The 14,943-nt window shown below is 37.5% G+C and overlaps 1 pseudogene; it reads left to right on the forward strand.

Moving 5' to 3' along the window:
- The window catches only part of LOC109094464, a 129,152-nt pseudogene that overhangs the window by 89,566 nt on the left and 24,643 nt on the right, over nucleotides 1-14,943 (forward strand).

The following is a 14,943-nucleotide window of genomic DNA, read 5'->3' on the forward strand; positions in this document are numbered from 1 at the left end:
ACTGACTCAACTGAACTCTGTGCAGAACATCCCCAGTTTGTGAAGGAGCCCGACAGACACATTACTGCTGAGATGGAGAAGGTGGTAGACATCCCATGCCAAGCTCGCGGTGAGTTTGTGCGCCTCTGCCATGTGTGTGTGAGAGAGAGTGTGTGTGTGTGGATGTGTTAAATAACACTCGTCTTGCTATGCCCCTGCAGGTGTTCCTCAGCCAGATATAGTGTGGTATAAGGATGCTGTACCCATAAGCCCCGTGAAGACACCTCGCTACAGAGTCCTGGTGGGCGGCAGTCTGCAGATAAATGGACTGCTCCCGGACGACACCGGAATGTTCCAGTGCTTCGCTCGCAGCTTAGCGGGAGAGATTCAGACGAACACGTACCTTGCTGTCACCAGTACGTCAAAGCACCATCTGGGCCTGTCAATAACTCTGTCTTCATTTATTACACTTCTCCACTACATTCATCTTCTTCCTTATCTCCTGTCAGATGTGTCATTTTATAAAGCCTGTGACTTCTCAGCAGCTTTTACTTTAAGAAAGAAGGAAAGATTAAGAACAGTGATTATTCCCAGGTTAAGAGAGAGAGATAGTAAGAATAATGGTTGTTTTGTCTGCGCTGGACAGGTCTTTATTATGTCCACCATTTATTTAATGCATAGTAGACAGCTTGATGATTAAGTCAAGTTAGGGAGCAATGGCTCTTATATTTTCACATTTAGATCCTCTGGAATGTGTGTGTATGTACATTATAATTTTCCTATAGATGTGAGATAAGACAAAAACTGAAAGCGATATACTGTATATATATATATATATATTTCTTCATCCTAGCGTGTATCCTGCATTGTCTATCTATCTATCTATCTATCTATCTATCTATCTATCTATCTATCTATCTATCTATCTATCTATCTATCTATCTATCTATCTATCTATCTATCTATCTATCTATCTATCTATCTATCTATCTATCTATCTATCTATCTATCTATCTATCCAGTATATTTACCTTTGATGCAAAGCTGAATTTTCAGCATCATTACTCCAGTCTTCAGTGTCACATGATCTTTCAGAAATCATTCTAATATGCTGATGTGCTGCTTAAGAAATATCTATTTTTATTATCAGTGTTAAAAAACATTTTGCTGCATAATTTTTCATGGAAACAATGATATATATATATTTTTCCAGGATTCTTTGATGAATAGAAAGCTGAAAAGAACAGCATTTATTTAAAATTGAAATCTTTTGCAACATTATAAATGTATTTACTGTCACTTTTGATAAATTTAATGCATCCTTACTGATGAAAAGTATTAATCTCTTTCAGAAAACACACACAAAAAAATATTAGTGCCTCCAAACTTTTGAACAGTAGTGTATATTGCTGGAAAACAAACAAAAATAAATTCAAAGAAAAAATACACACATATATCAAACTGAAAACCCATCTGTGTTTACAGCTTTTAATAATCCAAGCAAAAACTGCTGCTGCTTATCAGTGACTGTTTTTCAGAAATGGGGCCTATCTGGTTGTTTTTTATTTTGTTATTTCACTGGAACAGAAAGCGACCCACAGAGTGGTGAGAGAAAAACACAGCACCCCTGACTAGAGGGAAGCGTAATGCTTAATGTAATGTACTTTAAAGTATATTCTTCTAATGAGTAATTACACTTGTTAAATAGAGACATTTTGTGTCCAAGGTGAAGCTAAAACTGGACTGGAGCATATATGGATGAATTGGATTTAATCGGTGCCAAAATGTGATTCCAGAACATTCCATACCAATTTAATTTCTGTCTACAAGGATAATAAATCCTGAAATTGCCAGCATTAAGGGACCAGCCAACAGTTCCCTCAATGAAAATAACTTAATAAACATACTAAATGTGTTCAGAAAACTCTAAAAAAAAAAAAAAAAAAGGTTTAGGAATTGAAGTGGACTCATTATTAGCTCAATATCACAATGATAAAAGTCAATGGAAAGTCTCAGCTGTGTGTTTGTTGTACGTGTTTTGGTTTTTGTATATTTGCATGTGCGTCTCACCAGCCTCTTTCTCTGCCACAGGTATCGCCCCAAACATCACGGCCGGCCCTTCTGACAGCGCTGTGATTGATGGCATGTCCATCATTTTACACTGTGAGACCTCAGGGGCCCCACGGCCCGCAATCACATGGCAGAAAGGTCAGTCTCCAATCAGTCATCTCTCTCAAAGAAAGATATTCATCAGTGTCTCATGGACTTACGAACATTAATGTATCTTTGCAAGCTTAGGGACGGCAGCTAAATCAAGTGTCCAATCAACGGTCTTCTGATGAGCTGGGGACTGTCTTGTCTGTTTGATCTTCATTTTCATTTCTCTCTCTCTCCCTTGTGTTTGGCCATCTCTCCATCTTTGCACAGCTGATCGGGTTCTGGCAAGCGGCTCCGTGCAGTTGCCGCGTTTCACTTTGCTGGAGTCTGGCAGTCTTCTGATCAGCCCCTCTCACCTGTCTGACGCTGGATCCTACACCTGCATGGCCAGTAACTCCCGTGGCATTGATGAAGCCGCGGCCGATCTGGTGGTGTGGGGTGAGTGCATGGCTAGTCCCATATAGCGTGGTCAAATAGCGTGATTTCTACTGCAGCTTCTGTCCACCCATTTAATTATGGTCTGTCTGAGAAGTGACCCACTGTTCATTTTCTTATGTCTACACTATCCAGTCAAGTCACAGTCAAGGTTTGTCTCGTTAATATGGTCCATTCAGTACCTGCCAGTAGATCTTTTTAAGGTCAGTGATATAAAGCATAAGAGTGTCCACCATAAGAAAGAACATTTCTTTTTTTAATATATAAAACCATTTTAAAACTAAAAAAATGTGTTAACTGTGAAGTAAAACGTAATAACATATTTTCCAAACATTTTGATTACACTTGAAAATACACATCCGAATCATTAAAAAGGAAAAACCAAAAAATATCATGAAACATTTGTCAAATTTGTTATCTGATATTGATTGGCTGATTGATTGGCACACATGTCATGTATTACAGTATGTTTTGGTTTGACTTTTATTTATTTATACATTTATTTATTTATTTTTGTTTTGTTTTGTTTTGCTTTGCTTTTGTTTTTTGTAGTTTTTTGTTTTGTTTTGCTTTTGTTTTATTTTGTTTCACCACATAACTTTGATGAGGGCACATCATGATTTTCATTTGGCAGACATTTTTGTTTTCAAATATTTATAAGCAACATTATAGATGTTGTTTTGTTTTGTTTTGTTTTGTTTTGCTTTGCTTTGCTTTGCTTTGCTTTGCTTTGCTTTGCTTTTTGTTTTGTTTTGCTTTGCTTTGCTTTGCTTTGCTTTGCTTCACTTTTGTTTTGCTTTGCTTCACTTTTGTTTTGTTTTGTTTTGTTTTGTTTTGTTCCACCACATAACTTTAACGATCACACTGCATTACTTTCATTTGGCAGACATTTTTGTTTTCAAATTCGAATAATAATAATAATAATAATAATAATAATAATAATAATAATAATAATAATATGAAATTTGAATGGTTTGACAATTAGAGATTAGACTGTACAAACTGAAATCTACTCGCTAAAACACTATACTCATAGGTATGCAATGCTGATGTTGTTAACATTAACAATTTGAGAATAAAGTGTAACAATAATAATTTGCATGGTTTGATGTGATATGAGCTAACCAATCTTTAGATTAAATCACCATTGGTAGTGTGATTTATTGTAATGGTTTTTTTACTCAGTTGGTCAGAACAAAAGTAGCAGACTTGTTACTTGTTCAGATGACAATATACAGTGAAAATGCTTATTTGGGTCATATATTCCAAGACATAGGCTAGAATCTGTGATTGCGAAGTACAGTGAATATCCACACTGGTGCGGTGACTGACTGCCACACATACTCCATAAAACATTAGATTCATCCACACTGGAGCCGTGCTGGAGCACAACCCACACAAGGAAGATAATTCTCAAACAGCTGCAATTGCAGGTTTTCAAACAGAGATGGCGACAAAGAGACAAAACTTATGGACTGCAGCTTTAAAGAGAGACACTTTCATGACTATGTTTCTTTTTAATAGTATAACTGTGTAATAGACTAATGCCAAATGAAAAATAAAAGTACATTAAAGTTAATTGTAAACCATTTGTTTTAATAATCTTCATTTATTTTGTGTTACATACTAACGTACTAAAGCACATGTAAATGATTTATCTGTGAATTTAACTTTAGTGTGTTATTCAATATTAAACTTAAAGTTAATATATTTTGAAATGAACTAAGTTTCAGCTTCATTATTACAAACGTGTAATTACAAATATATTTAAAAACACAACACACAAGTTTCAGTAGAAATGACATTAAAATTATATTTTAGTTTAACATAAATGCTTGTCAGCATATTCGGCAATACACTTCAACCATATGTCCAAGACAATAGAAGTAATTATGAAATTTTATGTGAAGATGTACTTATGGATAAAGCTCAGCTAATTGCATTTAATATAAATTTAACCATAGTACATTTTAATTTAATTGCAACTAATGGGCACAAAGTATTACAGTTCACGATTACATATGTTCTTTTAAAATATATTATTTCCATAATAAGTACTCTTTTTTTAAAACAGTTTGCTTCTCTTTCACAAGGTAAGGCTGTTACATGTTTAATAGAAATTGAAAGGGAAAATCAATGCCATCGATTACAGTACTACACTGTGATTTGTGTGTGCAGCTCGAACGCGGATCACTAATCCACCTCAGGACCAGAGCGTGATCAAGGGCACAAAAGCAGCCATGACCTGCGGGGTGACCCATGACCCCAGCGTTACAGTCAGGTACAACCTCCACCCTCCTTAACATGTCTTTGTTGTCAACTCTGTGGAAATGTCTATTGTCTTTCTCTCTTTCTGTCCCACCCTGCCTTATCTCACATTCAATCTTTGATCAACATTTGCCTGTTCCCTGTCAATACTTGTCTGCACACCCCTGTCCTGTGTGTTGTTTATTACATTCAGTCTCATAAGACTTGATTTAACTGTCACCTGCTGGGCTGCTGTTATTCATTTGATCAGGGAAAACGGATGAATATGTAAACAAAGCAATAACTTAGATGGAGACTTTAATTAAACTCAAGACAGATGAGATTAAATGGGGAAACGATGTGGCTGCAATTAAGAAGTGTTGATGTGTATGTAAGAGTGCATATATGTGTGCAAACCAATTTTCTGTTGTGTGTGTGTGTGTGTGTGTGTGTGTGTGTGTGTGTGTGTGTGTGTGTGTGTGTGTGTGTGTGTGTGTGTGTGTGTGTGTGTGTTTATTCATTAAGTAAACAGCTTTGCCATGTATTGTTGCTGTGAACAAGAATAAGTAAATAGGCCTCTGTTATTCACAGGCACATCTGGGAGAAAGGAGGAGCGGTTATTGACGTGAAATCGAGTCCTCGCTTGCGACTCGACTCCAACGGCACTCTGCATATATCTCAGACCTGGTCGGGAGACATTGGGACCTACACTTGTAAAGTCACGTCTGTTGGAGGGAATGATTCTCGCAGCGCTCACCTGAGAGTCAGGTACATGTCAAAAATGCTCTTGCCTGGCCAATTATCCACTGTGTCCTTCACCTTATACATTTGCATTCGGCCACTGGTTTTCACCTTCTCTTGGACATTGTTGTGGATCGTATCTGTGAGCTTTGTTTTTCTACTGGGATTTAAAGAATTGAAACAATAGGTTGTTGAGAATGCGCAATGAATAGTAAACAAACATCCAAACATTGCTTTCCCTTTTCTCCCCCTCTCTCTCTTTTTATCAATGTTTCATTGTTTCAAGTAGAGAGGTGCATTGTATTTTATCTGTGTCATAAATAATGGTGAATTGGCAAAGCAGTTGAGGCAACATTTATATAAACAAGAGAGTCAATATTTATTATCAAAACTCTGTTTATCTCTCTCTCAACACCATTTGGTCTGCTTTATTGACATGACAAACAATGGTCTGCAGCTTAGCAAAATAGCATAAAAATTAATAACAGGATAAGCTTATTTTGTTAAATATATGTAAAAGTATTGTATAAATGTATGTACACTACCATTCAAAAGTTTGGGGTCAGAATGTTTATATATATATATATATATATATATATATATATATATATATATATATATATATATATATATATAAACATTCTGACCCCAAACTTTTGAATTTCGTATATATATATATATAGATGCATTTAATTTGTCAAGGGTGAGAGTAATGACTTTTATAATGTTACAAACATTTCTTCTTTAAAAAAGTCATAATAAGCAATTTAGCACACTGAAGACTGGAGGAATGATGCTGAAAATTCAGCTTTGCATCACAGGAATAAATTACATTTTAAAATACATTACAGTAAAAAAAAGTACAGTATTTCACAATTCCACTGTTTTTACTGTATTTTTTATCAAGTAAATGCAGCCTTGTTGAGCTTTTAAAGAAAAGAATCTTACCGAATTTTGAATGGTATAGTATATTTAAAACTGAATTGAAATGCAGCGTTAACTGTTGTGAAATGTTTGAATTATTATGGATTTTTATTATTTTCCTCTTGCTCTTTCTGTCTCTGTAGGCAGTTGCCTCATGCTCCAGAGAACCTCATCGCTACCCTCAGCAGCTCAGAGAGACGAACCATCAACCTGACCTGGGCCCAGGCCTTTGACGGGAACAGCCCGCTCATCCGTTACATCCTGGAGGTGTCAGAGAACAGTGAGTTTTCTGCCCTGCTGTATTTTTCTGTCACTCTTCACTCGTCATTCAGCTCTGGAGTCCATTCTCGATGTCTCTGTTTGTGACAGACGCACCTTGGACTGTGCTCTTGGCCAACATCGATCCAGAAGCCTCCAGCGTGATTGTGGGGGGCCTCATCCCGGCACGTTCTTACCAGTTCCGCTTGTGTGCCGTCAACGATGTGGGGAAGGGCCAGTTCAGCAGGGAGACAGTGCGGTGAGTCTGGGACTGAAAAAGCCAGAAACGTTGGATCCCCTTTTCTGTCCTCACAGCTAATCCTGAAGCTTACTGTGAGATTCAGTGTTAACAAAATGAGCTGTTTCTTAAAGCCTTTAAGTGAGATGCTATTATTGTTTTTATAATTATTATTTTTATATTTTTTACATTTTTAATTAAAATTTTAGTTAAAGATTTTTTTTAACTAAAGATTTAAAGAATTTTGTGTTTTGTAATTTTTATTATTTAAAAAATGTCTATTTTTATTACTTTTTTAGTTTTAGTTATTTTACAAGTTAAGCTAAATGAAAATGAGAAATTTACGAAGTTTACGCTTTTTATATATTTCAGTTAACGTTTATTTTAGTCTAAACTCTATTCTTTGGGGCGTAGTCTATGGAAGTCCATTTCCGCCACTGAAAAAAAAAAGTAATTGCGTCTTTTTCTCAGAATTTATAATAAACACACAATTGCGAATTACAAAGTCCAATTCTGAGGGGGAAAAAAAAGAGATATTTTCTCAGAATCGTGATTTATATCTAACAGTTCTAACTTTAGAACTTGCAATTTTGAGGTTATATATCACACAATTATGAGGAAAAAAAAGTCAAATTGTGAAATGAAAAGTCGCAATTAGCTTTTTTTTTTTATTATTGAGTGGTGGAAACGGAATTCCATAGTAGTCTGTACGAACAATGGTTAAAAAAAATAAATAGTGCCATGCAGTCTTCATGAATAGTTATATGGAAAATACTGAAAATTGTGTTATACTTTTCTGATCAGAATCAAAAATAAATTCAATACCACCAGCCTGGTAAACTTGGACGAATCTAGTGGTTTTCCTCATTGCACAGACAGACTGCTAGGAAAGCTGTTGCGCTTTTACTTCCAGAAGTGAATAATCCCAGCCAATCAGATTGGAGCTAGCGATTTCAGTCGATGCTTTCCATCAAACGGTCAGTGAACAGTGTTTCCTGGGGTGTCCTGAGGACTAGCGCAGACATGTCTGTGAGAATCGCACTTAGGCGTGGAAGAATGGCCACAAAAGCCTGGCAAAAATGGGAAGACTTTCTTCTCGCAGACCTACAACCCCCGTGAGGAGGGAGGTAGTGCATTATTCAGCTGAATCGGAGCCTGCAGCCCACAGTGCTGTGAGGAATGAAACCGTGCACTGAGAGATTTTAAGCAGCTTTTGTACGACTGCTTTCCACTCTGTCTACTACAGCATTACAAAGAGCACCAAGTGACTCGTGCATTCAAACATGCTCAGATCTCACGGGAACGCCTGTGACGTCTGAGAAATCCTGACTCAAAGATGCCCCAAAAACCGTGAAAATGCCAAACAACATTTTTGCATGAAAATGATGTGTTTGCGCATTAATATTCATATCTGCTTGTGTCTTAAGGGATCCTGCTATGCAGGAAGCAGATATTTGATTCTTGTAATCTGATAGAACAGTCACATTTGGAGTTTCTTCGGATCAGCTGGAGAGTGTGGCGTGTTTGCTGCCTTTACATCGAGAGGGAGGCTGATTGAAAATGGAAAAGTCAAGCTCGAATCAATGATCGAGGATGAGATCTGAAAGCATGTGGGAAGTAAACATTCTTTGCCCGTCTGCAACATCCTGCGCATGCACAGCTGTGGCAAATCAATAATCTGCCACCCAAGATACCAAAGTCCTCGACGGACTTAAAAGAAACAGACCGGGAAAATATTAGAAAAAAATAAATAAAAAAAACGTGTTGCTGATGCAATGCCCCATCAAGAGCTAACATCCCTGAGGGCGAAAATGAACAACACGCTGTTATGAGAATGTCAAATTGTTCTCCAACACACTTAATAGTGGTCCAAGAGGTGTGGAAATGAACTCTTCGTGGAGGTTTCATCATCTGAAACCTAATTTCTCATGTTAATTAGCACATGCAAAACCAAGTTCAAGGTTTAACTGCTTAGCAACTACTCGCTTTGCAGACAGTTGCTTATGCTCACCAAAGACTGCATTTATTTGATCAAAACTACAGTGAAAACTGTAATATTGTGAAATATTATTACTATGTCAAGTAAGAGTTATTCGTGTGATAGCAAAGCTGATCAGGACTCCAGTCTTCAGTGTCACATGAACCTCCAGAAGTCAAGTCGTTTGAATCTGTTCAACAATAATGTTCAGTGAACAAAAATCTGAACAAATTAAGTATTTACACCAGAAGTTGGCAACAAATGAGCATTTTTTATCTATTATGGGTGAGTTATTGCATTGATTTAAACCGATCGCCCTAGAGCAACGATGGCAGATTTAAAAATCACATAGTTTCTGAGCGAGCAGCTGCCATTGTGATTAATGGGAATGCTAACAGGTATTATGAACCTCCTTGATTCTGACAAACGCACCCCAAACTTATGCACTGATGCAAAACAGTGCCATCCGTTTATTCCCACAGACTCTGAGCTCATCTCGCACCAGATCTATTCTCTCAGCTAACAACTTCCACTCGTTTTGCAACTTGTATGCGCGCAGATCAGAAGACATTCTTCTCAGCGCGTTCAGATGGGGAATCCGCAGAGGTGGGGGTGACATAACAGCACTGCGCCGCTCAAGGATCCGCGCCTATTTCTTTGATCCTAAACACTGCGCTTTATCTCAGCCACAGAACTGCGCCTCTCACGCAGGAAATATCAAGATGTCAAGTTAAATAGAATTAAGAAGAATCTTGCTGGATTTTTTTGCTCTCTGGCATTAGCCAATTTTGGCTGTTGTGTCTTTGATCATCTCCACGGCGAGAGGAGGCACGTATATCGAGAGCCTCTGCTAGAGGAGCATCAAAATTCTTAATCGTTATTCGCCTTCAACTCGCGCATTACAATGACACACAGATACAATCAGCACATGCATAGTCAATGTTACACATGTACTAACCCTAACAGGGATTGTTCTCAGAACATTATGGCAAGGTTCACTCCAAATTAGTTAAATCAGTTAATAGACGTTCATTCAAAGTTATTTGGTCTTTAATAACATTCTAAAAATGTTTTATATATATATATATATATATATATATATATATATATATTTTATATGTGTGTGTGGGTGTGTGTGTGTGTGTGTGTGTGTGTGTGTGTGTGTGTGTGTGTGTGTGTAATAAAATCCCACAATCTCAGGTTTTAGAGATCTAGACCTTGCTCTATGTAATATTAATCTTCCAGATATTCCACTTCTCTGTCTTCCTTGTAAATGATATATTTTGGATTTTTCCCTCTGTTTTAAACGGTAGACTAAAACAGAGAAAAGACTGGGTAGAGAGAGCGAACAGACTCCAACCTGCTTCAAATGGCCATTCCACTTTCTCCTTTAATCTATTTTGTTCTTTCTCCCAATTCCCTGTTTTTAGAGTATCATTACCCGAGGAGCCCCCCAGCGCCCCTCCTCAGACAGTGATAGCCAGTGGCCGAACCAACCAGTCCATCATGATCCAGTGGCAACCTCCCCCCGAGAGCCACCAAAATGGGCCGCTTCAAGGCTATATCATCAGGTGAGAGATCTCCGGGACTGTCCTTTACACAATCAAGCTGCTCTCAGCAGCACTTCATCTTCTAGAGTAGACCGGCCCTCGTCTGCTTCACGTCCCACTGGAGCCAATAGTGTCCTCTCAGCGAGAACTCCTATTTTTGAGTCTCAGAAATCATGGGGCTGATGCTTTTCCCTCGTCTCATACTGTTCCCTCCATGTCGCTCAGGTACTGTCTGTCTGGATTACCAGTGGACTGTCAGATGAAAAACATCACCAACCCAGATCAAACGAATCTCCTGCTGGAGGACCTCATCATTTGGACCAACTATGAGATTGAGGTGGCTGCTTATAATGGGGCGGGCCAGGGCGTCTACAGCCCCAAAGTCACAGAATGGACCCTGCAAGGCGGTGAGGATCTTGAGAATATCTTATATCAACAGATTTAAAGTTTAATTTAATATTAAATATTTTAGATGATTTATTATTAACCTTAAGTCAGAGAATTTTTTTTTAACAGTAACAGGGTTGAATAGTTACACTTGATAAATGCCATAAACACTACAATTTGTTTAAAAAAATGGAATAAGAAGACTTCATAAGAAGTGTGCGTCACAGTTGAATTTTTTTTTTTTTTTTGTAATAGGGAAAATTCACACAGTTACAGGGTTGCGCACAACATGCAGGTCACAGTAAAACAATTGATTTTGCTCATTAAAATTAGATAATAATTAAATATGAATCAAATTGAAACAGATTGAATATCAAATTTAATATCAGATAAATCATATCAAAACTATTTTGTTTAATAGTTCTTATAAAATAAAGAAACTTATATGTTTGTTATTTTTTCTTACAATAACAGGGTTGAATAGTTAAACGTATCAAATACCATCAACAAACTGAAAACTGAAACTGAAAAAAATTAGATGAGATGAAAGGATCCGAATGATGTCTCTTCCTGTTTGTATTATAACAAATTATATAAGGGTCAGATACAGACCAGTGAGGTGTGACAGGCCAAAATCACCAGTTTAAGCTAAGCACTTTTAATTTTTGGTGTAGGATAAGAATTTATTTACCATGTCTAATAGATGTCACAAAAAGAAATCATTGTCCGCTCTTTGATTTCCCTCACCATCTCACTTCGTCAAATCTTCTCTCTTCCAGTGCCCACAGTCCCACCAGGGAACGTTCAGGCGGAGGCTGTCAACTCCACCACAGTCCGTTTCACATGGAGTGCTCCAAGCCCACAGTTCATCAATGGAATCAACCAGGGATACAAGGTGAGTGTCCATCCACTGCCCTCTAGTGGTCGAGCACAAGAGTGCAGTGCCCCTTTTATAATAATGCTTTCATTACTTCCAATATATGTCATGCTGAGACAGCAGCAGGATTCACATTGGCTTGTGCTAAGCGATAGTGGTCACATCTGTCCGTTTTTTTTACTTCAGCTGTTGGCATGGGAACCAGACCACGAGGAAGATGTTACCTTGGTTACTGTGAGACCCAATTTTCAAGACAGTGTTCATGTAGGTTACATCGCCGGACTGAAGAAGTTTACAGAGTACTTCACCTGTGTGTTGTGCTTCACTACGCCGGGAGATGGCCCTCGTAGCACTCCGCTGCGCATACGCACCCACGAAGACAGTGAGTGTCCTTTATTACGTACTCTATCCATCTCGACCCATGACGATGTTCTGTTCAGGCCTTTAAAAAGACTCCATGTGGGTGTCTGTATGCTCAGCTCCTGGACCTGTAGGTCACCTGAGCTTCACAGAAATCCTGGACACGTCTCTCAAAGTCAGCTGGAAAGACCCGCCGGAGAAGAACGGCATCCTCACAGGTGTCTGAACCACCCCCTTTAGCGATTTCTCCTGATCTTCTGGCTGTCTGCTGAACCGCTTTCTGTCTTGTGCCTGCAGGGTATCGCATTTCCTGGGAGGAATTCAACAGAACAAACACTCGCGTCACGCATTACCTGCCCAACATGACACAGGAGTACCGGGTCACCGGACTGACCGCGCTCACTACCTACACCATTCAGGTGGCCAGTATGACCTCCAAAGGTCAAGGTCAGTGTCGTCCTCTACCATTTCCTCTGGTGTGCCGCCAGGTGAGTTTCTTCTCACGTTCTCTCTTACACCAGGATTGCAGTGATGCTGTCATGTATGTCATCATTCTCCAGCAAAGTGTCTTCAGGTTTTCTGTATAATATAATAATGATCATGAAAATAATATAAAGAACATAATAATATGAAAAAACAAAAATGATACTAGAATGAATGTATAATTTGTATATCTAATTATTATTGCAAATATTTTTGTAAAGTAATAACAATGTTCAAATAATAATTGTAATGATTTAAAAATAAAAGTATAAATAATGATAAATCTGTGCTAAATTGCACAACTGTTCAAAAGTTTAGGGTTAAATTAATTAAATTAAGTTTGTGTTAAATTAATCCAAAGTGCCAGTAAAGACATTTATAATGTTTCAAAAGATTTCTATTTCAAATAAATGGGCTTTTTATTAAACTATTTATTAAAGCATCTTAAAAAAAAAGTTTCACTGTTTCCACAAAAATATTAATTTCCAGTGTTGATAATGATACAAACTGTTTCTTGACACTGAAGACTGAAGTAATAATGCTAAAAAATCCAGCTTTACCATTACAGGAATTAATTACATTTTAAAATATATAAAAATAAAAAATAAAAACATTTTTTATATATATATATATATATATATATATATATATTTTCATAATACTGTATTACAGTTTTTACTGTTTTAATCAAATAAATGCAGCCATGCTGAGAGTAAGAGACTTCTTTCAAAAACCGCCCACAAACCTTTGAATATAGTGTGTAATTTTTAAAGGAATACCTCACCAAAAAAATGAAAATTCTGTCATTAATTACTCACCCTCATGTCGTTCCAAACCCGTAAGACCTTAGTTTTTTCTTCTGAAGAAAAAATAAGATATTTTTGATAAAAGACAGCAACGTTTTGTGGCACTCTTATGAACACGTATCGAAGAATGACATGTAAGAGAAGAAATTGTTGAATAAAGTCATTATTTTTTGTTTTCTTTGCACACAAAAAATATTATCGTCTCTTCATAAAATTAAGGTTGAACCACTGATGTCACATGGACTATTTTAATGATGTACGTTCTTCCTTCCTGGCCATTGAACATGATAGTTGCATTGCTGTATATGCAGGGTCAGAAAGCTCTCAGATTTCATCAAAAATATCTTAATTTGTGTTCCAAAGATGAACAAAGGTCTTACAGGTTTGTAACGGCATGAGAGTGAGTAATTTTTTAGGTGAACTATCTCATTAATTTATAAATTTTTGTTCACAAGATTTAATTTTATATTAATTTATATAGAGGAAGGAACATGAAGGAAAAAATAATTACCGTTAAACCCTGAAGTCAGTGTAAGAGCTGAAAAGACAACTGGGTTGTAGATCCCTTAGGATGTTAACTTTCTACTGTGTGGCCTTATTAACCTTACTCTTGATATCGAAGTTAATGAAGGCGCACTGAATATGATGCCTTTGTGCATTAATATTCATAATCTTCAGCCATCTCTTAGACAGACGCAGACACTAAAGTGAGATGAGACACTGTGGAAAGATGCTTTGGTGTTGTCCTCAGTAGATGCTTGTAATGAACCATCGGTATGCTGGATGCATCACACTGTTTTTTATAAATCAAACCTATCTTGTCTCACTTTTTGTTCCCTGTGATGCTAATTTACAAGCTTCTGCTTCCTCATGCAAAAATTAACTGATGGCAGACAGAAATGTGTGTCATGCAAATAAGGACAACGTGCGTCTCTCCTTGATTCTGAATGCATTTTTTTTTTTTTCAAAGAACGCAAGGTAGATAAGCGTGAGGTGGAAAGTAAAAGTCTTCTGTATATTGTTCAGTATAGTGTGACTTCATTTTTTTTTTTTTTAATTCAGGAGGAGGTATTGGGAGTGAATAGCAATAATATTGTTCCCAAGTCTTTTATTTTTGTTTCCACTGAGCCATTTCAACCATCCATCTTGCATGTTTTACCTCTCCTGTTCCCATAGAGATGCCTGGACCTCCTACCAACATTGCCATCTCTAACATCAGCCCGCGTTCAGTAACCCTGCAGTTCAAACCAGGCTATGACGGCAAAACATCCATCTCACTCTGGCTGGTAGAGGCTCAGGTAGTACAGAACTAATTAACATTGAACATTCATGTCAAGCGGTCACCTTTTTTATCAGCCATCACTGATTTCTCTCTCTCTTTTGTTGCAGATTGGTGTTATTGGAGAAAACGAGGAGTGGGTCATGGTCCATCAGCTGGCCAATGAGCCTGATGCACGATCCCTTGAGGTCCAGGGCCTGAACCCCTACACGTACTACAGGTCCACCCATTGACTTCTGGGATG

This window comes from Cyprinus carpio, chromosome B3, assembly GCF_018340385.1.
Source record: "Cyprinus carpio isolate SPL01 chromosome B3, ASM1834038v1, whole genome shotgun sequence".
Taxonomy (NCBI): Eukaryota; Metazoa; Chordata; class Actinopteri; order Cypriniformes; family Cyprinidae; genus Cyprinus; species Cyprinus carpio.